General features: G+C 44.0%; 1 long non-coding RNA gene across 1 annotated transcript; it reads left to right on the top strand.

The window, feature by feature from the left end:
- The first annotated feature begins 1784 nt into the window (after positions 1 to 1784).
- On the top strand, positions 1785 to 25122 carry LOC128929479 (uncharacterized). The gene is made up of 4 exons (XR_008476058.2): positions 1785 to 2140; positions 8988 to 9105; positions 19512 to 19613; positions 24929 to 25122. It is a non-coding gene; the product is annotated as an uncharacterized LOC128929479 (long non-coding RNA).
- The last annotated feature ends 206 nt before the right edge of the window (positions 25123 to 25328 follow it).

Here is a 25328-nt window from a genome sequence, read left to right as displayed (position 1 = left end):
AGGCTGGGCTTGCTCAGAGATGGCTGGAACACTCGGGTGGTCAGGCCAGGGAAGGGTAGAAGATGGGGAGTCCCTGCCAGACTTCCGTGGGGTTTCCCAGGTGCTCCTGTGGTGGGGGGTCTGTTTTTGTGTGTTTTTCTTAAATTATACTTTAAGTTCTGGGGTATGTGTGCAAAACATGCAGGTTTGCTACATAGGTATACATGTGCCATGGTGGTTTACTGCATCCATCACCCTGTCATCTACATTAGGTATTTCTCCTAGTGCTATCCCTCCCCAATCCCCTCAATCCCTGCTATCCCTCCCCTAGCCCCCACCCCTGACAGGCCCCGGCATGTGATGTTCCCCTCCCTGTATCCATGTGTTCTTATTGTTCAACACCCACTTATGAGTGAGAACGTGCGGTGTTTGGTTTTCTGTTCTTATGTTAGTTTGCTGAGAATGATGATTTCTAGCTTCATCCATGTCCCTGGAAAGGACATGAACTCATCCTTTTTTATGGCTGCATAGTATTCCATGGTATATATGTGCCACATTTTCTTTATCCAGTCTGTCATTGATGGGCATTTGGGTTGGTACCAAGTCTTTGCTATTGTGAACAGTGCCGCAATAAACGTATGTGTGCATGTGTCTTTATGATAGAATGATTTACAATCCTTTGGGTATATACCCAGTAATGGGATTGCTGGATCAAATGCTTTTGTGTTTTATGGAAGATAAGTTTGTTATTTGCTCAGTGACCCAAAATTGAAACTCAAGTCCTTTGGAGGAAGTTCTGGGCTCTGAAATTGCTTCTCTCAGCCTCAGTTTCTCCATGGGTTTTGGATTCAGGGGTTGACCACAGTGATTCTGAGAGGATAGTTTGCGTGGTGGCTGGCCTGGCTCATGGGCCTCACTCTGTGACAGTGGAGGAGGACATGCAGGCCATCTGAGTGGGGAGTGCTGGCTGGCAACAGGGTCCACTGAGACACTGACTTCCTGCACTGGGGCTCTCAGCAAGTCCAGCCAGCCAGCCTCCATTTTCCCAAGTGTAAAATGTGTGTCAGGCCATTTGCTTCTGTGGGAGGGCCTGGAAGGCTATAATTATGGGAGGGTGTGTGGAGTCCTGGGAGCCCTCGATGGGGTTTTACAAGGAAGCTGCAGACGGCTATGGGTCATGACTGGTTGGGAGAGTTATGGAATTTCTTTAGAAAAAAGAACCATGCAAGGAGTGGGCGGGAGGGGGCGATGGCAACTCGGGAAGAGTGTCTGGCGCCCTTGGGAAGACATCTTAGCACACACCAAAGCCCTCTCTCACAATTCAATCAAGTTGTTGCTTCTATTCATACCAAAAGGGCCTTTTTAAAATACAATTAGGCTCTGTTTTATTATGTGTGACAGACGAGGCCATTAACCATTCCGACTATTAAATCAGACTTCATTAAAAAAAATGGAAGTAACTGTAAATTGCCTTGGGTCACGATCGTTTAGAGCCGAGACATTTCAAAGAAAAACATTAGGGAGCTCACGACCATGATGAAGTTAATCAATTTGACATCCCACGGAGGGCCGGGTGTGTCTGCGCCAGAAGAGCTGCTGCACAGCCTCTCCCCAGAGCCCGACTCCTGGGGAGCAGGGGGGTCTCTGCCTCTCCTGTCTCCAAAGGAGAACTGGTAAGCCTACGAAAATAACTTGGAAATTTGGGGGAAAGGGAATTTCTTGTCTCTCAGAGAGGTGTTATTGGTTTGCTTTTCTGAAAAACTATCTAAATATATCAAATGTGATACCAAGTCATACATAATACATTTATATGTTTTTGCACCAAAAAGTGACTTTGGAGCTGTAAGAAGCAGAGCTATGTAAGTATAATGCATCTTCCCTAGCCCCGTAAGTGGGGTGGGGTGGGGTGGCTTCCACAGACTTCCTCATTAATGGACAGGTTGTGCCCTTTCTCCGGGTGTCTACTTCTTGGTAGGGGTCCTGAGGAGGAGACACCTGCACTGGGGTGAATCTTGCCCTCCTCTCCTTTGTAGGGGTAGAAAAGGGAGGATGGACAGGGCAATACAAATACGAAAAGATGGGAGGAAGCCCAGTCCCTGCACTTTTCTTCCCCAGGCCGTGCTGAGCCCCAAGAGAGAGCAAACCCCAGTGTTCCTCCAAGGTAAGGAGAGGTGGGAGTTGAGTTGTGTCTGGGGCGCATCCTGGCCTTGAGGTGGCACCAGGCCTGGCAAGGGTGGGGATGGGCGGAGACCACTCAAGACCAATTCGGGAGGGGTGGGAGCCGGTGGGGGGGTGGGGGTGGGGTAGGTAGAGAGGCAAGTTTGGTTGTGAAGCCCTGGAAGGTGGGGTCCTGTCTAAACAGGAATTTCCTGGCTGGATTATTAGCATAATAATGGTAGGGGTGGAAGGGGAGCATGTTTGTCTGGAACGCAGAGATGGGAGGAGCGGTGCTGTCAGCCTCAGAGAGGTTCCCCCTGGACTTTGCCCTCTCTCCCCTTTCCTACTGTCCTGCTGATTGAGATGCACCAAGGGCCTACCTGAACGCCAAGATCGCTTTCATTCTGGTATGGCCTGCACAGGGCTCACCTACCTGCTCTGTGAAGCCCCTCAGCTGCACCCTCTGCTTGGGGACCCTTTTGCTCCCTGCTCTGCTGGCGCTGTCTGAAAGCTGCTAGATCCAGTAGTCCCTTGCCAGCAAGCCTCTGTGCAGTCTCCATCTCGCTCTGTTCCAGCACGCCTCCTTTCAGTCCTCTGCTTTCCTGCTCTCGATGGTGCCTACAGCCCAAGGACAACTTTTCTGGCCTCAAGTCCCTTCAGGAGATGTCCCTGCCTACCTCTCTGGCCTCACCTTCTGCCCCTCTGCTCCAAACACTTAGCATTTAGCACTGTGGTTTCTTCTGGCCTCCCTGACTTTGAAGGTTTCTTTTGCCTAAACTGCTTGTGCCTGTCTTCTTAGCCCAGGGAAACTCTTCAGATTGGTCAGGGTTGGTGACTCACAGTATCTTCCTTCCTTTCTTCCCCCTCCCCTCCCCTCCCTTTTTCCCTCCCTTCTTCCTTCTCTTCTTCCCTTTCCTGAGCACCATCTGTGCCAAGTACAAGATCTCTCCTTTACAGAATTGCTAAGACAATAAAGAAATGTACTATGAGGCAGTGATGGCACTGTGGAGAAACACAGGGCAGGGGAAGGGGAGAGGGAGCGAAGGGGGAGCGGTCAGGGAAGGTCCCCATGGCGAAGGGGCATTGGAGCAGAGACCTGAAGGAAGTGAGGGAGCAATCACTGCCACAGTGTCCCAGGGTCAGGGGTGGGGACATGCCTGTGTGTGTCCCACAACACAGCTCTGTGACTGGGGCAGTTCTGCAGCCAGTTGTGCACTGTATTGTCACAACGGTGGTTATGCCAGTCTGTTTGCCCTGGCCTCCTGAGCTACGCAGGGCAAGGACATATCCTGTTACTCTCTGAATCTGTGCTCTGGAACCACGAGCAGCCTCAGACACCCGCAGGCAATTGACACGTGCCTGTGGACTAAAAGAATGAATGAATGTGTGAACACAGGGGGAAAGCTGCAGATTTCTGGACTTGTGCAAGTCTGTGGGGAGGAGAGAAAAAAGGAAAGATGCATATGGTTTTTATATTCAAAAAATCTTCAACCAATTAGCAAAGACATGCACACACTTAGACAACTTATAAAACCTAGTTTAGATCAAAAGTTAAATAACTTTAGGTGATACCTTAGAATCCACTAATTCCACATTTTATGCAGGATGAGTGTCAAACACTTCCAAGTCCCTTAGATGCCCTGACATTTACTCCAAGAATACTCCAGAACATTTCTTTGGGGCTGGCTTCCCAGGCTGCTTCAGACTAATGAATTGTCCGCTGGACTCTGAGATATGCTTCCTTATTTGTTTTTAACCCAAACTCTCCCCCCAGAGTGATGTTACACCCTCACTCAGCAGTGTTTGCACATCATGGATTCTTCCTGTTGTCTTCCTAGCAAGCATCATGAGAAACTGCCACTGTATTTTTTCTCTATTTGCTTACTGGGAGCAAATAAGCCAACTGTGGTAAGCTTGTGTTGCATTGTGTCTCCCCGCCACTGGTGTGTAAGCTATCTGGGGGCACAGACCATGTCTGTTGTGTTCACTTTTGTATTCTCATGCTTACAGCAGTGCTGGTTCTCAAGAAATACATTTGAATGAATGAATGAATGTCAAGAAAACCTGCACTGTTTCCAAAAACTCAAACTATTTTGGAAGGATGGAGATTATTAGCCCACTACAGGCAGTTCCTTGATGATGGAGCCATGTGCTCCTTGTCTCTGGATTCCTCATCCTGGCATGGTGCTCGGCATGTAGGTGTGTCCAACACATACCTGCAGAGGGGACTGTGCAAAAGAGGGCCCTTTATAGCCTGCAGCAGTGACTGGCAACTCTCTGTGGCCAGCACAGTGTCAGGCTCCCGTGGGTGGTTGGCACGTGCCTGTAGAATGGCAAAATGAAGCAATGTAGGGACAAAGGGAGAAATGAATGCATTTCTAGACTTGTGCAAATACCTGTTGCTAGGTGTCCACTAATGCTGTCTTGCCCCAGTAAAGCAGGACAGAGCCTTATATTCTGGCCACAGTGCTCTGTGACCCCAACTTGTGACTCTCTTCTCCAGCCACAGGGAGGCTCAAAAGATCCTCCCACCTCAGCCTTCCAAGTAGCTGAGGGACCACAAGTGCCTGCCAGCATGCCCAGCTAATTTTTGTGTGTTTTGTAGAGACAGAGTTTTGCCATGTTGTCCAGGCTAGTCTTGAACTCCTGGACTCAAGCAATCCACTCCCTTCAGCTTCCCAACTGTGAGCCATTATGCTAGCCTATTTTAATTTTAATTTGTTATTTTTAGACACAGTCTCTTGCATTGCATCCAGGCTGGAGTGCAGCAGTGTGATCACAGCTTACCATAGCCTCAATCTCGTGGGCTCAAGTGATCCTCCCTCCTCAGCCTCCTGAGTACCTGGGACTATAAGGCACATGCCTCCATGCCCAGCTAATTGAAAAAAATTTTTTCTAAGAGATGGAGTCTGACTATGTTGCCCAGGCTAGTCTCAAACTCCTGGCCTCTAGTGATCCTCCTGCCTCAGCATCCCAGAATGTGGGGATTACAGGCATGAACCTTCATGCCTGGCCCAAAATATCTGTTTGAATAGAACCTTTGAGGGTCTGGGATGAGGTTTGGTGGGCTCTGGCAATGAGAGCACACAAGTGAATGCCTGTATTTTTTCCCTGTTTGTGTCGTCCCTTATGTGTGACTTTCTGCAAAGATAGGGTTTAATATAGAAGAGACCTAGGCTTCAGTCTTTGAGTGAGAAGTCTAAAATATAAGTCCTTAAAAATTTTAGCCTGGGGCAAGCAGAAGAGGAATGATCCTCTCCATGGGTACTCACACCTAGGGATGTGATGGGTTTGTCCCTCCTGGCCAGTTGGTTGCCTGATCCTGTTTTGGGTTGCAGGCAGGCCCACTGGGCCTTCTCCCTGCCGCAGGCCAGGTGAAAAACAGGCTCCTGCATCCAGCCAAGCACACACCATCTCCCCCGTCATTGTACTTCCTGCATGTCCCTTGCCAGGCACCCACGTGCCCTGGAGATTGTCGCTGTTGCCAACTGTTGTGATTTTAATCCTTGCTCTGTTTTTCCTTCCTGGAGACCAGGGACCTTCCCGAGGTTTGTCCCGACAAAGCTTCTCCCAGGCACTCTGTGGCCACTTCCTCCAAAGACCACTCCCTGGGGAGGAGTGAGTCACTAGAATGAGTCTGGGGGCAGGGGACTGGCTTTTGTGGGGAGGGGGGCAGGGGGGGTCCCACTATTCTTTTCTTTAGCACCTTGCCCAGAGCACGTCTAAGCAGTGACCTGAGCTTGGCAGGCCCCTGGTTCTTCTGGCAGCCATGGTGCTTTTTGCAGCTTTCTGTTCTGAGAGGGGCCACTGCCTCTGGAGGTGGGGAGGCTTTCTGCTTAGCAACGCCTGATGCTGCGAGCGTGTCCAAGGAGCCTCTGGTGTGTCCTGGATCAAGCTCGCTCCCTGGGGTCCTGCCTGCACTGCCTGACCCCCAGTACCCAGCTTCCTGCCCTCAGACCCCAACCCTTGATTCCCTGAGCCTTGACCTGGGAGCCAGTGATGATGGATTCCAACTGAAACTGCCTTTCCCTAGTTGAGTAGTCTTTGCAAATCGCTTCTCCCCAGCCCCTAGCTTCTTTGCCTGTTAAAGGAGGATTAAAAAGAAAAAAATTTAAAAATACCACCCTGTTTTGCCAACCTCATGAGGCAGGAGCCTGTTGTGAAGCTCACATTAGCTAAGGCTGGAGACCTGACTTAGAAGGTGCAGGGCACTGTGTGTATACCAGGCTGCAGCTATTTTTATTTTTAACGTTGGAATCCTGTGTGTCTCTGTCTTGAGGAGAGACAGCCGTTAGAGGGTGCATGAGCTTTAAAGAGGAGGTAATGAAAAATATTGAGGCCAAGATTAATTTTTCTGAAGCAATCATGAAAAAGCAAGAGATTTGTGCTAGTAGTTAACAATGTCACTTGCCTTTTTTCATTCTGCATATTATTATATAAATAGTTTATGGAAAAATAGACTATGATAAAATATTTATAAAATAAACAGAAAATTAATCACTGAAAGAGCAAGTCAAGCCATCACCATTGGCTACGTTATTCTCTGACTTCTCCATCCTGGAATTATGGTGTTTTCACACAGCTTTCACCAAGCTCAGAAACATCCCTCACTCTGGGGGCACTGTCCCCACTGTCTCTTGCTCAGTGGGGCCTCTGACTCTGAGGGATATGAGTCTTCCCTCTTCTCCATCACTGGGATTTTCAGCTGATTCCAATGATCCTTTACTTCAAGGCATCCTTACTGGGGGACCTCACTGCCCCGTCAGTGAACAGTCATGATTTCAGGGTTTGGAAAAAGGGATTAAAAGAGGCATTTGAAAAGTGGTGCCTGGGGATGGGGCCTGGCAATCTTACTGGGTTTCTTGAACAAGCCTTCCCTTTCCACTCCCCTCACTCTCCACGCTATTCAAGTCATCTTCATTCTCCTCAACTCTTCCATGTGCTGTCCCCTCACGGGCATCTGACAGTCAAGTGCTGTGCTCTGAGAACAACCGTCAGATGGCAGCACATCCTGGGCCTCCCAGCTGGCCTCCTCTCACTGCCTCTCCTTCTCCCTCCTGCTGTGACACCCTGAGCCTTGCTCCTGTGGTCAGCTGCCCCCACTCCTGTGTCTTGACTTCCCCCTCGCGCCTCGATCAAGATGTTCTGTCTCCCCCATGGCGAAAGAAAACCTCCCTCAACTCCTTGTCCTACTCTCCAGCCCAGTAAAGCTTGTCAGATGAGACATCTACACATCCCTCCTGCTCCCTCTCACCCTGCTTTGTTCCCCAACCCACTCTGGCTGGTGGATGTCTGACACTGAACCTGCTTCCTCGGTGTGGTGCAGGTCTCCAGTCAGTGGGTGGATGGGTTGGGTAGAACTGGCCCTTTCTGCTTTGTTACTCTCTCTCTTCAGCCTCTACAAGATCAACTCCCCCAGGCTATTCAGGCAACTGAATTTCTTACCCAGGGCTCAGGAGAGTTTCAGGAGTTCTGGGAGCTGGGACAAAGATTCTATGTCCAGCTATTTTGTACTTCCCCTCGGATTTCATGAAGGGAGATACCTAAAGACATTGGCCATTCAAATGAGACCATGGAAAGGTGCTCAGCCTACTGCTAATTAAGGAAAGTGCAAAAAAATCCCAGAAACATACCATTTCATACCCATTTGCATGGTACATTTTTTTTTTTTTTTAGCCAGAGTTTCACTCTGTTGCCCAGGCTGGAGTGTAGTAGTGTGATCTCAGCCCACTTCAACCTCCACCTCCTGGGTTCCTGTGATTCTCCTGCCTTAGCCTCCCGAGTAGCTGGGATTATAGGCACACATTATCACACCCAGCTAACTTTTTGTATTTTTTTTTTCTCGAGATGGAGCCTTGTTTTGTTTCCCAGGCTGGAGTAAAGTCGTTAGATCTTGGCTCACTGCAACCTCCACCTCCCTGGTTCAAGTGATCCTCCTGCCTCAGCCTCCTGAGTAGGTGGGGGTTACAGGTGTGCGCCACCATGCCTGGCTAATTTTTGTATTTTTAGTAGAGACAGGGTTTCACCACGTTGGTCAGACTGGTCTTAAACTCATGACCTTGTGAGCCACCACACCCAACCTTTATTTTTGTATTTTTTAATAGAGACAGGGTTTCACCATGTTGGCCAGGCTGGTCTTGAACTCCTGACCTCAGGCAATCTGTCCGCCTCAGCTTCCCAAAGTGCTAGGATTATAGGTTTGAGCCACCACACCTGGCCTGATAAACATTTTTTAAAAGCCTAATAATACCAAATGTACTAGGATGTGCTGAGATCAAATGTATCCAGCAGGGAGTGTCTCTGGAAGAACCACTTTCGAGAGAAGTTTGGCAATAGCCAGAGAGTTGAAGATGCTCCTGCCCCATGACCTGGGTAATCACACTTCTAGCCCTGTGTTGCAGAGGGGTACAGGGAGCCTTGTTGATGCAAAAATATTCTTGCAAGATCATTTGTAACATAAAAAAATTGGAAACAACCAGAAAATAAATGTAAAAGTTGTGATCTATCCATATAGCAGTTAAAATGAATGAACTACAGTCACATGCATCAACATGGATACATCTCAAAGACGTTGCTGAGTGGGAAAGACAAGTTGCAGAAGGGATGTCTAGTATGATACTATTTGTATAATGTTTTAAGATATGCAAATTAGTACTACAAAATGTGTGTGGATACATAAATATGTATGAAAACTATAAAAATCTGCACAGGAATGATAAACACCAAATTCCTAAGAGGTTCTTTATTTTCCCTGGGGAGAAGGGGAACGATGGCAGGAGCGATACGCAGGGGGCTTCAATTCGATCTGTTGTTCCATTTCTTTCTTTCTTCTTTGTTTTTTTTTTTTTTAGATGGAAACTCTGTTGCTCCCACTGGAGTACAATGGTGCTATCTCAGCTCACTGCAATCTCCGCCTCCTGGGTTCAAATGATTCTCCTGCCTCAGCCTCCCGAGTAGCTGAGATTACAGGTGTGTGCCACTGGGCCCAGCTAATTTTTGTATTTTTAATAGAGATGGGGTTTCACCATCTTGGCCAGGATGGTCTCAAACTCCTGACCTTGTGATCCACCTGCCTCAGCCTCCCAACATGCTGAGATTACAAATGTAAGCCATTGTGCCCGACCTGTTGTTCCATTTCTTAAAAGTGAGAATCTGAAGCAAATGTGGCTTAGTGTTAGATTTTATTAAGCCGGGTTGTGTGTAGATGTCTTTGATGTTAATGGATTGGCTTTATTAGAAAACATATCAAACATATAGATAAATTTAAAAAGCTTCTTAGGCCTCCTCAACACTGGGGAGCATGAAGGATTTCTCCCATTCCAAATGGCTCTCCTGTCCCAGGGTGGAGTCTTTTCTTCCCAGCACTGGTGCCCCTTCTTCAAGGCACTGAGTTGGAAAACTCTGAAGCACAGTGGTGGAAAATTCTGCCCTTTCTCCAGGCTGAGCCTCTCTCCCAGAGTCTTGCCCTTCATACCACATGATACAGTTGAGCTTTTCGGTCTGGGTAGTGGCCCAGCTTCAGCCTGATGCAAGAAAACATGGCATTTAGGAGCCAGACCGGCTGAGTCCAGATGCTGGCTCTGCCACTTGACTGCACGACCTTGGGCAAGTTACTCTAATTCTCTCTGCTATAGAATGGAGGTTGCATGGGCAGGGAAGAGGGTGACCCATGAGTCCAGGAGGGTGAGTAGGGGCAGCTCAGGGAGCTTGAGATCCTCATCCTATCCAGAGCTGGGCTACTTGGCACAGAGTAACCAGGTCATATTGATACCTGGCAGCAGGAAATGGCTGCCTGCTGTCCACCCATCCCAAATGACATGGGAGTTGAAATGGACAGGACTGATGCTAAAGCAATTTATTTGGACTGGTTTCCCTGCCCAGATAAGCAAGTGTCATTGAAAGCAAATCTTCTGTTGATTGTAGCAAACCCTTAGATAGGGCAGGGAAAGAAACCCAAGCTCCTCGGTGCAGAGCAGCTCAGAGGCCCTGGGCCCTGCCTCTGTGAAAACTCTTTCCAGGTTTTATCTTCTTACATCAAGCATTTCAAGAAAAACTAGATAATCAGGCTGTGTGGGATTTCTGCAGAACTCTCCAGAAGAGTCGTGAGCTCCTCACACCTCCACGCTCCTGCCTCTTGGCGGTGTTACAGCTACGTCTCAGTGGTCCAGATTCTGGGGAGCTCACCCCTGTCCTTCCATCCTGTCCTCTTATCTTCCCCTGAGAGTGTTCACATGCATGGCCTCCTGTGGCACTGGAGACGCAGGCCATGCCGGGATGAATATAGGGAATTGCTATGGATTAAACTGTTTCATCCTAAAATTCATATGTTGAAATCCTAACCCTCAGTACCTCAGAATGGGATCTTACTTGGAAATGGGGTTGTTGCAGATGGAATTAGGTTAAGAGGAGGTCACTAAGGTGAGCCCTAAGCCAATATGACTGGTGTTCTTATAAAAAAGGAAGAATTTGGACTAATACACACACACACACACACACACACACACACACACACACTCACACACACAGAGAGCGAGAGAGTGAGGCCACGTGACAATGAAGGCAGAGATTGGGGTGATACCTCTATGAGCCAAGGAATTCCAAAGATGACCAGCAAACCTCCAGAGGCTGGGAGGGAGGCCTGGAACAGATTCTCCCTCACCGCCCTCAGAAGGAACCAACTCTGCCATCACCTTGATCTTAGACTTCCAGCCTCCAGAATCGTGAGAAAATACATTTCTGTTGTTTAAGCCCCCAGTGTGTGGTGTTTTGTTGTGACAGCTCTTAGCAAGCCAATACAGTGACTATGTGCCTTTCAACTGAGGACCTGGGGACCTGACGACGCCTGAGAGCAGCAGTGTGCTCAAGGTTACACGGCTACTAAGGAGCTCAAGCTAACACTTGGCTTCACAGACAGTATAACAGGGTGGCTTGGACACTTATACAAGGGAGTCAGTGATTTCAATAGGAACTGGGAATAAAAATGTATTGCAGTTTATGCTTCTGTGAAGTGTGATATGTCACAATGGCTTCTGGGTAGTCTGTTCCTGAGCTTGATTGAGATGGTGTTTGGGGAAAATACTTATCACCTGTAGGAGATCACACAACACGCCAGATTCAAGTAATGGGCTCCATCACAAAGACCACAGCCTTCAGACACACTTCAGTGTGCCAGCTCATTGTATAACTAGTCTGGCATCTCTGGCTGCCTAATTTATGGGATCTTGGCATGGCCTTGGCCTTCTGATTCTGGTGTCCTTTCTGTCTTATATTCTTGGGTGTGGGTGATTCTAAACATCTTTCTTTGGGAGTTATTCTTTTCCTCCCCACCACAGTGCTAAGCTGGCTCCCCACACTGTGGGTTGGATGGCTGGAGTTGGGCAGTGAGGAGTGTGTAGGAGGGACAGGACAGAGGCTACCCATCAGGAGGCTCGTGGCAGTCTGCCTCCATCTCTCCACCCACAGCTGTGTGGCCTTGGTTAAGCCACTTCCGCATCTGAGCCCCAGTTTTCTTACCAGTAAAGAGGGCATTGGGGAGGGGGAAAGATGAGCTCTCTTCCAATTGGGAGGAGGCTGCAGCCCAACAAAGATGGTAAGAGACACCAAGAGTGAGGCTGGCTCACCAGCTATTTTTGCTGTTTTAAAAATCCCACCTAAGTGCTGGGTTTTTCTGCAGCATGAGCCTGAGCAGGACAGCCAAGGTTGAGCATCTGTCAGCACAGTCGCCTTGCTCATCAGAACCTCTGACCAGCAGAGACATGCTTTTAGGCAAAAAATACAGGACACATGCATGAATTCTTAATTTGTACAATTTAGTTGGCAAGCAGCTCTTAAAACAGAAGTCTACTGAGATGGCGCATACTAAAAGTGTCCTTGGTTTTGAGAAGGTGGAACCACTGAGTTTCGGGCCCCAGGTTACCTCCTGTTCTAGAGCCTACATTCCTAGCCCTACACTGGGGTAGCACCCCTCCTCTTGGTGATCTAGATGAATGGCAACCCCACCTGGATAACTGGTCGATGGCTGTGCCCCGTAACTCCTTCCGTCCCCTGGTCATGTCACATCCTCCCTCTTCAGATTAGAGTCACCTTATATGGGAGTTTCCATCTCCAGTTTGCAGGCAGTTGCTAACACCATCCCTGGCAATGTTTGTATTTACCTCTGTGCTGAGCATGGTTTTTGTATATGTCTTTGTGTTGAATGTGGCATACCTTCCCTTTAAGCTGTGAAGCTCCTTGAGCATCAGAATGGTTATTTCAGCTATAACTGGATTTGGGGCTATTGATTCTTTCAACTTGTGGCCAGGACCTGCATGTCTGGTGTCGCAGCGTCAGGCTCAATGAAGAAGAAGATCAGTGCTTGGGTTGACAATGGTCAGCACAGCTGGCGAGGGGCAGAGCCATAAAGCCAAGCTGAATCCTGCTGATTCCCTGCACAGTGCTCTCCCCTCCTCAGCAGTACAGACCTGCACCACAGCCCATCTGGCTCAGGGAGGCTGCAGAGATGGACTCAGAGGGCAGGACAGCCCTTAAGGGGCCTAATAACAAAACCCTGTAATAGCAATGATGGTGTGAGGGAGAAGTGCTTTCCCTAGCGAGGAAGAAACTCTGTGCAGAGATGTGGGCTCAAGGCCGACTTCAGAGGCAGGCAGACGTGTCTGTTAAAACTCTGGGCTTGGCTTGACTTACATGGGCTCCCTAAGGTGACTCTTGGAGGCACACAGGCACAGTGGAGGATCATGAAGCCACACAGACTGCTATCATTCAGCCACCTCTCCCTTCTTCTCTAGTAATAGAATTTTTCTTCTTCTTCTTTTTCTTTTTTTTAAAGTGAGGTGTTTGGCTGCCCAACATAAAGGCTACATTTCCTAGTCTCCCTGGCTGTGCGACTAAGTTCTAGCCTACAGGGATGTAACAAAAGTGAGGAAATATTCTTAGAAAGAAAGGATGTTCCTTTTTCTTCTCCTTTTCTTTTCGTTGCTCTGTGAAAAGCAGATGAGATGGCTGGTGCTGGAGGAGCAATCTTGGGCCTTGAAATGACCTTGTGAACCACCCTTGATGGAACTCTAAAATAGAAGCCACGTCATCATGACACTATGGGGTGCCTCAGCAGGCCTGGTCCACCTGCTTTTCATCTATGTAAGTTTCTATTTTATTTAGGCCACTGTGTCTTTGGGGTTTCTGTCCCCTAATCCTAGACTCCAGAGAACTGTTTATTCCTTTTTCATTTTCTTGCAATTCTTCGGATTATCTTTTGATGCTGGTTTATCACAAACACCTCTCTACAACTTGTTAAAACTCCCCTGTCTTGGTAAAGAGAGAACAGAGCTTATTCAGGCTCTGAGCTTTTGGTAGGCAGTAGATCTGAGTGTTATTGACATTGTTTTGTTTTGTTTCTATGGTATTTATTTTTAGGTTACCATTTACTTAAAGTAAATGATATTACTTTTCCATTTACAATAGTGACATGAGGTCATTTTCCTTTTTAAATAATTTACTTAAGCAAAAACAATTGAGTCAATTTAAAAGATGTTAAGTGACTGAGAGTGCAGGTTATGTCAGCCATGGCCGAAATGAAAGCAGTGGTGGGAGGGTGACAGTGTTTGGGAAACAAGGTTCTAGGTTGTGCTGTTTCAGAAAGAATTGTCTAAATATTTTTCCTCCAATAGTTTATGGTTCTCATTTTTGATGATTCAAAATATTCTTGTAATGGGGCTCCCACAGACCAAGCATAGTAGTTAAGCATGTGGGTTCTGAAGCGAGACTCCTGGGGTTCAGTTCCTTGTTCCTCCAGTTACTAGCTGTGTAGACTTGGGCAAACTACTGTACCTTACTGTGCTCGACATCTCATCTGTAAAATGGAGTTGATGATGTGTTTGGGAGGACTAAGTGACTAATTGCTCCTAAAATACTGAACAGAGTGTCTGGTGTGTATTAAATTGCAATAAATGGCAGCTGCTATTATTCTTGGTTTGTGTGACTTGAACACACCAATATGTCGATGTTAAGAGCTTTATGTTGAGTTTTTTGGAGTAGGATAACTCTGATTCGATGCTTGAGGAGTTTCATATTGTAAAGGGAAAATACACCACATTCAACACAGAGAAATATACAGAAGCCATTCTCAACATGGAGCTACAAACATAAATTGCCAGGGATGGTCTCGACAACTGCCAGCAAATGGGAGATGGAAATTCTCCAGATCAGGTGACCTTGAATTCTAATATTTGAAAGGAAGGTGTCACATGACTGGGGAGGAAGGGAGGCTGTAAAATCTATGGTCACATACATTCAGGGTTTATTGAAGACCTTTGTTAAAACTTGGTATCCAATGCTTGAGCTAAAATAGATCTTTTATTGCAGCAAAACAGCATAAAAACAACCTTTTTGATTTACGTCAATCCTATTTGATGCCCATGTAGGACTTAGGAGGTTGGGAATATCACATCTAAGAATTTCTACCACTGAACATGTAAAGATAGACACGACTGCCCTGGCCTGCATCGTGGAAGGCTACAGGTTTGGTGGAAAGAGCACTGGGCTGGGAGCCAGTAGACTTACGTTCTAGTCTTCTCCCTGCCCCTTTGTGATTTTCGGTAACTCTAGTCACTTCTTTCAGCCTCTTTCCTCATCGTAAATCAAAATAACTGCATTAGACTAAGTAGCCTCTGTCACTTGATTATTCTTCATCTCAGGAGACAGCAGGAAGATGAGGAATATACTACAGGGCAAAGTCCCAACCTACTCTAGGCATTGGACAGGGTGTGGACTTTGGAGCTGGATAGATCTGGGTTCAAGCTCACTCACTTATTAGTGGGGAGGTTCGAGGCTGATTTCTTAACCATCCTGAGCCTCAGTTTTCTTAGCAGTAACATGAGAATAATAGTCCTTGTGTAAGGATGCTGTAGAAATAAGAATAGCATTGAAGAGGCATCTCACAGAAGAAGCAATGTATATGGATGAACTGCACGTGAAAAGATGCTCAGGTTCTCTCTCAGTGAATGAATTAGAACTCAAAATAGTCAGATCCCATTTTACCCATCAAATTGGCAAATATTGAAAGTCTAATAATTCTCAGTGTTGGAGAGAATGTGAGGAGATGGGCATTCTTATCCACTCTTGGTGGGACTACACACTGGAGCAACTATTTTAAAATACCTTTTATTTGGTCAGGTGTGATGGCTCACACCTGTAATCCCAGAACTTTGGGAGGCTAAGGTGTGGGTCACTTGAGGCTAGGAGTCAGACACCAGCCTGGCTAATATGGCGAAACCTCATCTCTACTAAAAATACAATAATAATAATAATTAGTTGGGCATGGTGCATGCCTGTAATCCCAGCCATTCAGGAGGCTGAGGCACAAGAATTGCTCAAATCCAGGAGGTGGAGGTTGCAGTGAGCCAAGATTGTGCCATTGCATTCCACCCTGGGTGACATAGCAAGACACTCTCAAAAAAAAAAAAATAAAAATTCTTCTCAGCCTTTTGGCTGAGAAGATCAGGTGTTAAAACACTGTTTATTTTGAAATAATCTAGATGTAGAGAAGAGTTGCTCAGATAGTTTAGAGAGTTTTGATGTGCTCTTCATTCAGCTTCTCCTAATGCTAGCATTTTATGTCACTATGGTACAATGATAAAAACTAAGAGTATTAACATTGGGACAATATTATTAACAAAGCTACAGACTTCATTTAGATTTTCTCACTTTTTCTACATATGTCCCTTTCTGTTTCAGGATCCAATCCAGACTACCATGTTATGTTAAACTGTATACTTACCTTAGTCACCTCCAAACTGTGACAGTTCCCAGAATTTTCTTGTCTTTTGTGACCTTGACACTTTTTAGAAGTCCTTTTCTGATATTTTATGGAATGTCCCTCAGTTTGGATTTGTCTGATGCTTTCTGATAGTTACAGTGAAGTTATAGAATTTTGGGAGGAGGAGCACAGAGGTGATGTGTCCTTCTCAGTGCATGGTATCAGTGGGTGTGTGGTGATCACTTATTATGGTGATGTTAACCTTGATCACTTGATTTAGGTGATGTGTCAGCTTTATCCATGACAAAGTTAGTATTTTCCTCTTCTTACACTCTGTTAGAAGAGAGTCATTATGTCCCAGCTCACACTCAAGGAGAGGGAAATTAAGGTCCACCTCTAAGGGAGGTGTATCAAAGAATTTGTTAACACATCTCACCACAGTAACTAATAAGTATTTTGAGGAAGATATTTTGAATATGCATTCTGTGTTTTTCTTGAACTTTCACCCATTAATTTTAGCATTCATTGGTGGAGCCTGCCCCTGCTAGTAATTGTTATTGTGCTATTCTAATGGTGATCTTCTATTTCTCTCATTTATTCTACATTTATTTGTTGGAATTATTATTTTTACAGGCAGCATCTTGCTCTATCACCCAGGCTGGAGTGTAATGGCATGATTACAGCTCACTGTAGCTTCAACCTCCTGGGCTCAAGTGATTCTCCCACTTCAGCTTCCTGAGTAGTTGGGACTACAGGCATGTGCTGCCATGTCCAGATATTAGTTGGAGTTTGTTTATCCAATCATTTATTTATTTTATTCTTTGGGATTTAATTCAATAACATTGTATTGGGAGCCCTTTCAGAGTTGCTTGTGTCCTTTGACATGACTCCATACGTTTTTTTGAACACTTTCTTACTTTCTGGTATCACAGGATACTCTTAGTTCATCTTGTATTCTTCTTACTTCAACTCTGGATCAACCATTTCTCCAAGGAGCCCTGGTTTCTTTTGCTGGGAAATGATTTTATAAACCAAAATCTTTCTATTAGATGTGCACACTGCTATTGGGATGTCACTGTTTCTAAGTCCTTTCAGTAGACAGAGATAGAAATGTGATTCTATCTATCATCTATCTATCTGTCTATCTATCTATCTATCTATCTATCTATCTATCTATCTATCTATCTATCTATCTATCTTAGTCTCTTTTGTGATCATCATTAAATGAAATTATGCTGATATCTCTAACACTAATTTAATGCAACAGTGTCTTCTGCCTTTGCTTATTTGTAACTTCTTTGTCCAATAGTGAGAAATTTGCTTCTTATTTCTGTAATATATTGTTTAACCCTAGTATATATGTACAATAGTTTCAGAATCTAACAGTATCCTTTGAGCAAACAAATTTACTAATGAAGACCCAATGTTTGTGTATTTCTCTTTGTCTTTTGCCCCACAGCATCTAGGCAAAACTGCTTTCGGAAGTGATTTAGGTTTGAAGCATTATTTTAAAACTTGAAACCTAAATTTAAAATATACTTATTCTTTGTGCAGACAATGTCATTTTTAGAATTTTATATACTCTGTCAAATGTGTAAAAATATATGTGCAAGAATGTTTGCTGCAGCGTGATTCGTAACTGAAAAAATGGAGAAAAACTAAAATCTCAATTACAAGGGAATCACATTAAATATATTGTGGTGCATAAATATTATAACACATGCATGTAATAAAATGCATTATAGCCAATGAAACGAAATAAAATAATATTTGTAATGATTTGGAAATTGACAAATATAAAACACATTTATTATAGTATGATGTATTTGGTGTAGAAGAATTCTATATATATATATATATATATACTTATCAATGGGGAGTGGAATAGAGTTGGGGGAGGTGACTGAGAAAGATTAAAAGACTAATTTTTATTCTCTGTTCTACTCTGTGTTATATGATTTTTTCTTATATGAGTATACATTACTTTTATAAAAGAAAACATTTAAAAGTGAAAAAAAAACTTGAAAAAAGAGGTACAAATGGGTACACAGAGGAGGTTTAATAAATAGTGACTGGTTCCATTTCTGATCTGGTGGAATGAGCTCCTGACTTGTAATTCTACAAATAATAACAATAAATTTTGGGAAAAAACAAACTACAAAAAGCAATGGCTTAAATTCTCTGCAGAGTGAGAAAAATCAGGGAGAATTTGGAAGGGAGTTGAAATTAGAAAACAAGGACTGGTACATGGTAAATTTTCTGTTCTAATGGCTTCAGGCTGAAAACTGCTTGTTATTGAGTTTTGGAGTGACCAAAACTCTGATAGAAAATCTATCACCTTTCTGACCTGAAATGACAGAGGACAGAGCCTGGGGGTGACCACGACCACTGGAACATGTAAAGGTAATCCCAGAAAGAAGAGAGCCAGAAAGGGCAACTATAAGTTCTGTCAGTGAACTCAAAAATCCAAATTGAGGGACACTGGTTAACCCTTGTACCACACATGTGCTTGCAGGTAAGGCTAACAGAACTGAACTGAGATTTGAATTGCTGCCTACTTCAGGCAATTCAATTGAAATTTGAGTCTACCAAGTTGACCGTTTTCTGAAACAATAATATTGGCATTCTTTGGGAGAATATAATAGAGTTTAGAATCTCAATGATATAAAATTCACAGTCTATGGTGCAATCCAAACTAACGTGACATTTGAAGAACCAGAAAAATATGACTTTTCTTTTTTTAATTATTATTATTTTTATTCAACAATATGTTTCTCCATGAAGGCCTAATGATTTTTCTGAAGTGGAAAGACAGTCAATGGAGGTAAGATGACTTTGAAGCCACTGTTATAAGCATGGTCAATGAGTTAATGGAAAATATATTTGTATGATTGAAAAGATAGGAAATCTCAACAGAGAAACAGGAAATATAAACAAGAGCCATATGAATTTTCTAGAGCTGAAAAATAGCACATCTGAACTAAAATTTATAGACATAATAGCAGTATGGACCTAATAGCACAATGGAGATGTTTCCCACCACCATAAAAAAAAAAAAAAAGATTCAGTGAATGGAATGGTACATCAACGAATATTATCTAATCTGATGAAGAAAGAGAAAAAAAATGTTAAGTGAACAAAGCACCAGATCTGTAGGACATATGTATGTGTACTTAGAGGCTCAGAGTGGGAGGAGAGAAAGAATGGGGTAGAAAAAATATTTTAAAAAATAGTGGCTGAAAATTTTCCAAATCTGGTGAAAGATATAAATGCATAGATTCAAAAAATGTGGAAACCTCAAGTAGGATAAATGTAAAGAAAATTACATCTAGGTACATTAGAGTGAAACCACTTAAAGTCAAAAAAAAAAAAAAAAAGAGAAAATTTGGAAGCATCCAGAGAAAACGACACATGAAATTCTAGGTAACAATAATTTTAATATCCACAGATTTCTCATGAGAAAACATTGAGTCCAGAAAATAGTGGAACACCATCTTTAAAGGTCTAAAGAAGAAGGGAAAAAAACCCTGAAAACCCAAAATTCTGTGTCCAGCAAACATGTTCTTCCAAAAAAAAAAAAAAAAAAAATAGACATTTATTTATTTATTTTTGACATTTCTCACAGACCTGCACTGGAAGAAAAGCAAAGTATGCTCTTCAAGATGAAAGGAAATTACATAAGAGAGAAACTTGGACCTCTAAGAAAGAATATAGAACATCAGTAATGGTAAATATCTGGGTAAATATATACACATTATTATTATTATTAGAGACAGGGTTTATCTTCTGTTGCCCAGGCTGGAGTGCAGTGGCACACTCTTGGCTCACTACAACCTCCGCCTCCCATTTTCAAGTGATCCTCCTGCTTCAGCCTCCTGAGTAGCTGGGACTACAGGTGTGCACCACCATATTCAGCTAATTTTTGTATTTTTAGTAGAGACAGGGTTTCACCATGTTGGCCAGACTGCTCTCAAATTCCTTATCTCACGTGACCCACCTGTCTCAGCCTCCCAAAGTGCTGGGATTATAGCTGTGAGCCACTGTGCCTGGCCATAAGATTATTTTTTAATCTCAGTTTCCTTAAAATACATATGGCTATTTTGGCTAGGCACAGTGGCTCATGCCTGTAATCCCAGCACTTTGAGAGGCTTAAGCAGGTGGATTTCTTGAGCCCAGGAGTTTGAGAGCAGCCTGGGCAACATGGTGAAATATCGTCTCTACAAAAAATACAAAAATTAGCCAGATGTGGTGGCACATTCCTGTGGACCCAGCAACTTAGGAGGCTAAGGTGGGAGGATCACCTGAGCCTGGGAGGTCAAGGCTGCAGTGAGCTATGATCTTGCCACTGCATTCCAGCCTAGGTAATAGAATGAGACCCTGTCACAAATACATACATACATACATACATACATACATACATACATACATACATACATACATATGACTCTTTAAAAAAGAAAGCATAGTGTTTCTTGCAAGCTACAGTACATGTGGATGTAATATACATGGCAGTTGCAGCTTAGAGAGTGAGTGCTGTGAGTGGGGTGGGGTGAGGGGTAAATGGAACTGTACAGTTATAAAGCATCCAGATTTTATGGGAAGGGGCACAATATCAACTCTGTGAAAGATTAAGGATGCACACTGTAATCCCTAGTGAAACCTCTAAAAAATAATGCAAATAGTTCTAGCTAAAAAGCCAATAGATACATTAAAATGTAATTCTAGAATATACTGCAATAGTCCAAAGATGGAAGGAAAGTAGGAACAGGGGAACGAAAACCGAGAAGGGATGAACCGATGGTAAGTAATGAAAAGATAGACTTAGTTCCAACCCTATCAACAATTAAATTAAATGTTAATGGACTAAGTAAGCACCCTAATTAATAAATAGTAATTCACATTATTATTACCATCATGATCACTGTAGCCTGCAGAAAGAGTGTGGTCATTTTTTGTTCTGGTTCATCTTTTAGAATATCACTCAGCCCATGAGCATCTAAGGTTTGACTTTGAGTTATCTGCTGCTTCTGGAAAAACTTGTCTCCCAAGCAAGCAGGCAGGGTGCCCCTGAAAAGGCCACCTCTCTGCCCTTTCTGTCCCAGCTGAGTGCCTAGGCTTGAGCTCATCCTTGATGCTTAGAGCAGCACAGAATCAGCACCAGAGAGATATTAGGACTACTGAATCCATCCTGAAAAATGCCTCAGTTTCCCTTGATCAAAATCTATCAACCAAGATTAGTCTCTAAGCAGATTTTTTTTTTTTTTGAGATGGATTTTTGCTGTTGTTGCCCAGGCTGGAGTGCAATGGTGTGATCTTAGCTCACTGCAATCCCTGCCCCCAGGTTCAAGTGGTTCTCCTGCCTCAGCCTCCCAAATAGCTGGGATTACAGGTGCCCACTGTAACAACCATGCCCTGCTGATTTTTTTTTTTTTTTGTAGTTTTAGTAGAAACGGGGTTTCACCATGTTGGCCAGGCTGGTCTCAAACTACCGACCTCAGGTGATCTGCCTGCCCCAGCCTCCCAAAGTGTTGGGATTACAAGCATGAGTCACTGTGCCTGACTCTAAACAAAAATTTAAAGATAATTGATATACACATTATATGTTTTAAAATTCTGTACAAAAAGATTTGCAGTAAAAAGTCAGCCTCCCTCCTATTCTGTATCCTTAAATCAATTTGAAAGTTTTTAATGTGTTTAGCCTGAACCACCTCTTGCAGCGATGGGGCTGGGGTCCTAGAGACACTAACAGCAGGAGCAGTTGGGTTTTACATTCTCTACTCAAGCAGATGTCTGCCTCATGTTCTTTTTTTAGCATTTGAAACCAACTTCCTGGAATCTATGTCCTCGCTATGGCAAGCAATAGTATTCCAGAAAGCTTGTTTTTATAGAAAAAAATTTAGCTAGGCATGGTGGACTGGTCCTGCCAGCTTTGAAAAATACAGAATTTGCATGAAGATGAAAGTCCTTTGTAACTAGGAGTTGAAGGGGTGTGGGTGGGGAATGTACCCAGAAATAGTCTCTGCTGGCTAAATATGAGGATTAAAAAAAGGTTATTGGTAAAACACCATTTAATATTGAAATGGTTTGGGATTTTGTTTTTCTTCAAAGGACGGAAGTGGAGTGGAAATGTGAGAAGGTCATGGACTATGAAATCTAATAGGATTGGTTTTCATCCTAATCCTACCACTAATAGCTTTGGAAAGTCGCCTCTCTAAGCCTTAGTTCTACCATCCGGGAAATGATCCTGGAACAAAGTAAATACTCAACGAATACAGTTTTCTTACCTGACTCTTCCTCTCTGTGTTTTGGTGTTTTCCCATTACCTTATACTGCATAACAAAACATCTCAAAACTTAGTGGATTAAAATAAGCAAAACACTCATTTTGCTCAGTGCACAGGCAGCTTCTGAGATGGCTCCTGGGATTTTCACCCTTGGATAATCCCTTCCTCTGGAGCATGGGATAGATGTCGTGACTCGATTCCAGTGAATAGAAGAGAGAGGGGGAGAGAGGGAAGGAGAGAGAGAGAGAGATACCATATAGAAACGATATCACCTTTTCTAAGCTCACATCAGAAACCACTGAGTCACTTCCACCAGATTTTATTCCTTAGAACAAGTCCCCAAGGGAGCTGAGCAGGATAGTCCAGGGGAACAGAATTAGACTTCACCTTTTGTAGGAGAGTTGTCCAATAGTCAGGAAATCCATGAGGGATCAGAAAGGTTGCTGCGGCAGTTTTTGAAAAATACCATCTGCTGCACTTGGGAAATGCAATCCTCCTGCATCCATTGGTGTCTTCTTCTTGTCATTACTTGCCTTAACATTACTTGACCCTCTTTAGGGGATAGGGTACTTAGGTATGATAATATTTCAGAAAAGTCTTCTTCCTAAACTATTTCACTTCCCAGGGAATCAATATGGCCATAGGCTCTAATGCCTTAGGAATAAGGCCATTCCCCCCTTTTTTTCTTTGAAGACAAATCTAAGTGATGTGCACAATACACTTGGGTAACTCATAGTTTTAATTTTTTGATTTTATTTTTTGAGACAGGGTCTTGCTGTGTCACCCAGGTTGGAGTGCAGTGGTGCAATCACGGCTCACTGAAGCATCCCGGGCTCAAGTGATCCTCCCGCCTCAGCCTCCCAAATAGCTGATACCACAGGCATGTGTCCCCATGCCTGGCTAATTTTTTTGATGTTTTGTAGAGAGGCAGTCTTGCTATGTTGCCTAGGCTGGCCTTGAACTCCTGGGCTCAAGTGATCCTTCCACCTTGGCCACTGCACCTGGCCTAACTCAGTTTTGACAAGGAGGAAGTTGTGAAGCTCAGCTGTTTCTCACTGACTCACTGGAAAGCCACTTGCTTGGTGGCCTATCAGTTCTTTGCATGAACAAATCTGCAAAGACAACGCTTCTGAGAATATCCTGTAATTCTTTTCTTGAAGAGGGAGGGAGAGAGGGAGAAAAAAGGAGAGAGAGAGGCGGGAGAGGGAGTCAGAGCAGAAAAGAAACACAAGTTCAGGTAGGTGAGTGGGATTGAAATGTTAAAAGAAGGAAAAGAATGGAAAACCTAAAACGTAAGAAACCAATGGCCCAATTCCATTCAGAATAAGGAAGTAAGATATAACACTGTCTTTGTTTTGTTTGTTTTGTTTTATTAGAGACAGGGTCTTGCTCTGTTACCCAGGCTACAGTACAGTGGCACAATCATAGCTCACTGGAGTCTTGACCTCTTGGGCTCAAGTAATCCTCCTGCCTCAGCCTTCTGAGTAGCTAAGACTACAGGAGCATACCACACCCAGGTAATTTAAAACAATTTTTGGAGAGATGAGATCTCGCTGTGTTGCCCAGGATGATCTCAAAACCCTGGCCCTCCTGATCACTCCCAAGTGATCCTCATATCTTGGCCTCCTAAAGTTCTGCTATTATAGGTATGAGCCACCATGTCTAGCTAACACTGTTTTTAAAAAACATCTTTATTGAAATACAATTCACATACCATACAATTCACTCATTTAAATTGTACAATTCAATGGTTTTTAGTATGTTCACAAGAGTTGTACAATTTTCAGCACAATTAATTTTAGAGCACTTTTATCGCCCTAAAAAGAAACCCTGCATGGGCACTAGTGTGGTGACCACTCCCCATCTCCCTCCACCCTCTCAGCCCTAGCAACTGCTAATCTACTTTCTGTCTCTATAGATTTGCCTTTTCTGGACATGTCATATAAATGAAATCATTTGATATGTGGTCTTCTGGCTTCTTTCACTTAGCATAATGTTTTTAAAATTTATTTATGTTGTAGTATATATCAACCCTCCCTTCCTTTTTATGGCTGAATGATATTCCATTGCACAGATATGCTACATTTTGTTTATCCATTTATCAGCTGATGAACGTTTGGGTTGTTTATTTTTTGGCTTTATGAATGCTGTTGACACGAACATTCATGTAAATCAGGGATCCTCAACATTTGTCTATAGCAGGGATAGCAGTCCATGGCCTGTTAGGAACCAGGCTGCCCAGCGGAGGTGCGTGGTGAGTGTTGAGTGAAGCTTCGTCTGTATTCACAGCTGCTCATCATTGCTTGCATTACCTCCTGAGCTTCACCTCCTGTTAGATCAGCAGAGGCATTAGACTCATCGGAGCATGAACCCTGTAGAGAGCCAGCGTAGCCCACTCCCTCTGGGGGGATCAGCAGCAAGGCTACTGTGAACTTTGGGTGAACTCCAGAGAAGTGAAACCATAATGGAAGGATGTATATGTCTTGGGGTAGAGCAGATGGGTCTAGAGAGATAACCAGCTTTCACTGACCTTGCTGCAAGATAGTTGTTAGCTGAAGTATGTTAACTGAAGTATGAGAATAATAACCACAGGCTGTTCTAAGTAACTGCACCCTCCCTCTGCTATGTGCTTTGAGAACAAATAAAGTACACTGAGACAGGTCCGGGTCAGCGAGACTGACATCCTTTACCTCCTGGACTACCTGGCCCAGCTTTCTCTATGTTTCTATTTGTGTCTTTATCCCACTGTTCCCTCTTAGGTCTTTGAACCCTTGTGCAGTTTGGGATACAGCGCACACCAGAGAACCCTATTGTGAAGTGCACATGCAAAGGGTCTAAGTTGCACACTCCTTATGAGAATCTAATGTCTGATGATATGTCACTGTCTCCCAACACCCCCGAGAAAACTGTCTAGCTGCAGGAAAACAAGCTCAGGGCTCCCACTGAATCTACATTACGGTGAGTTGTATAATTATTTCATTGTATATTAATGTAATAATAGAAATAAAGTGCACAGTAAGGGTAATGCACTTGAATCATCTTGAAACCATCGCCCCCTCCCCAGTCTGTGGAAAAATTGTCTTCCATGAAACTGGTCCCCGGTACCAGAAAGGCTGGGGACCACTGGTGTACAGGATTTTATGTGGGCATTTGTACTTC

This window comes from Callithrix jacchus, chromosome 13 (assembly GCF_049354715.1).
Source record: "Callithrix jacchus isolate 240 chromosome 13, calJac240_pri, whole genome shotgun sequence".
Taxonomy (NCBI): domain Eukaryota; kingdom Metazoa; phylum Chordata; class Mammalia; order Primates; family Cebidae; genus Callithrix; species Callithrix jacchus.
The sequence above is the reverse complement of the archived record's forward strand: the minus strand, read 5'-3'. Positions and strand labels throughout refer to the sequence as shown.